Source organism: Myotis brandtii, unplaced genomic scaffold (genome assembly GCF_000412655.1).
Source record: "Myotis brandtii unplaced genomic scaffold, ASM41265v1 scaffold247, whole genome shotgun sequence".
NCBI lineage: Eukaryota > Metazoa > Chordata > Mammalia > Chiroptera > Vespertilionidae > Myotis > Myotis brandtii.
The window spans coordinates 2,487,847-2,490,562 of NW_005359352.1; positions in this window are offsets into that span (position 1 = coordinate 2,487,847).

Genomic DNA, 2,716 nt, shown 5'->3' on the forward strand with positions numbered 1-2,716 from the left:
GAGACAGCGCCCCCCAAGGTTTCTCATGGATACACGAGTGTGTGAGCCGCGTTGAGCACAGGGTGGGACACATACGTGTGCAAGGCTCTGCGTCAGCCTCACCGAGTCTCCGTCTCCTCCCGCTCACGCGCTGTGGCTTCGCTCGTGACAGGGGCATCGCAGCCCCCGGGGCGCAGCCGTGCCGCGTAGAACCCCGGGCTCAGGACGGCCGGGGAGGACGCCTCCTGCTCTCATACTTGCTTTTATTTCATAAAAATCTATTCGCCGAATTCTCGGAACTCAGCAGACTTGCAGTGAGCCTCCTGTTGTCACGCTAATGAAGGAATCGGGACGTTGCCTTCCTTTTCTCTGTGTGATGTTTCCCTGTTCGCCGTCACGGCGGCTCTCGGGTAGTTGTGACACAAGCTAGTTGCACAGCGGGCCTCGGATCAGCAGAGCCTCGCGGTGCGTCATGATAGTCCCCCATTTCCCGGGCAGGCGTTCCCGGGGTCGCGGTGTGGGCTGTGGGCTGCCCCGGGGCGCAGCCGTGCCGCGTAGAACCCCGGGCTCAGGACGGCCGGGGAGGACGCCTCCTGCTCTCATACTTGCTTTTATTTCATAAAAATCTATTCGCCGAATTCTCGGAACTCAGCAGACTTGCAGTGAGCCTCCTGTTGTCACGCTAATGAAGGAATCGGGGACGTTGCCTTCCTTTTCTCTGTGTGATGTTTCCCTGTTCGCCGTCACGGCGGCTCTCGGGTAGTTGTGACACAAGCTAGTTGCACAGCGGGCCTCGGATCAGCAGAGCCTCGCGGTGCGTCATGATATTCCCCCATTTCCCGGGCAGGCGTTTCCGGGGTCAGGGCGTGGGCTGTGGGCTGTGGGCTGGTGGGTGGGCGAGGGGGGCGCTGTGGAGTCGGCTGGTCCCCACCGCCCGGCACTCACGGTCCCACGTGCTCACCTGCTGGCGGTGGGGGCGGTGGGTGTGTATTCGCACAATTATAAGAGCCCCGTGCCTTCGCGGGCGACTCGCGCCACCAGGACATAGTCACGGCGCATCGCACCCGAGTCACCACTGACGGGGGAATGAGCCGAGGAACCCCTCGTGTGGTTACAGGTGCGGACGCGGAGGCCCAGGACGGGGCAGTCTTGCCCACAGTCACGAAGTCCTCGTGGGGCCGAGCCAGGACTCACACCCAGGCCCTGGGGCCCAAGGGGAGGTCTCGGGGCCCCTCTGGGGGGGGTTCCTTTGGCTGCTGCTCCTCAATCCAGTGTCGGGTCCCCAGGAGGCCCGCAGGCAGCGTGCGTTCCCCTCCATCCTTACTCGATAGCGACTTCCCTCCACACACGCGGCCCCGAGGACACAGGGGCCACGCGTGGAGAGGGACTCTCCGTGGCTGGGCTCCGGGGGGGGGCATTCGCCCCGAGTGGGGTAAACCCCCCCGATGCCTCCCTCGCCGGCCCTGCCGACGCTCTCATTACCTGGAATGGCCGCACAGGGGCCGCTCTCACAGCACCTCTCCTCGCTCCCAGACCCCGTGTCACCGTCTCAAGCGCGACTGGGGCTCAGCCGCCCGCCAAGAGGCAGGCCACAGCAAATCCTGCTTCTCCACGCCTCGCGCCCGATTCGAAACGCGGCTCCTTTCCGGTGGTCCCCGGGCGGTGAGTGTGCCGGGGCGTCCCTGACACGCGCAGGGGCCGAGCCTCGCTCCGTCATCATCCAGCTCACACTGGGGGGAGCAGGTGGGGATGGGGTACTTGCTGGGGGGGCCTGTCCAGCCTGAGCAAGCCCCAGTGCACCCCCATGGCCTGGGAGGAACAGGACAGGTGGACGGAGACGGGGTGCCTCTGAGGGGGAGGCTGAGCGGAGACAGGCAGGTGCTCACTGAGTGTGTGGGGGTCCCCTGGTGCCGAGCCCGCTTCTCTGACCTCGGGCGCCCCCTCATTCCCCTCCCGGTGACCTTTCCCCCGGAATTTTCCCTCGGGGTCATCTCTGCAGGACGCTTTCAATCATTTTCATTTGAACAACAAAATGGTGAAGACATGTTAGTGTTAAGCGATCTAACGCAGTGCCAAAGTGGGGTCCTGGGGGGACTCCTGAGACGTGGGCCCCTCTTCCGGCTCCGCCTGGGGCGGGGGGGGGGCTTGGCTGAGCGGTGAAGATGCTGAGGCTCAGAAAGGCCACCTCGCCGTTGACAGTGGACTCCATCCTTGATCTGATTCCAAGCACCACACGTGTGTCATGCATGTTTTTGCATGTGAATGCATGTGCTCCGTGTACAGAGAGGCCGCATGCATACCTGTGCCCTCCGTCTCCCCGTACGAAGGGCGACCCCTGGCAGGCGGCAGGCCTTGCTCGCCTGTCTCCAACACCATTGCGCACAGTAGGCGCTTGTCCCGTGTCGGCCGGCTCAGAACCTTGCCCAGCGCCCCCTGCAGGGCGACGAGGAGCTGTCCTCCCCGGTGGGAGACTTACAGAGGCCACCGCACTGTGTCCCCTCCCCACGCTGGTGGTGTCTGCAGGGGTTAAAAGTAGGGACGGAATCGGCATCTGGAAATAGGCAGCAGGAGAAACCGGCCCAGGCCCGGGTACCCGCTGTTCCCGGGCGAGGAGGGACAGGGTGTCCCAGGAGGACGGGTCTCAGGCCTCCTCTGACCCACTTTCCTCCCGGGCTCACCACGGAGGTGCCAGCAGGCTCCCCCCCCTCCCTGGCCGCCCACGGCTGCCTGGCCCTCC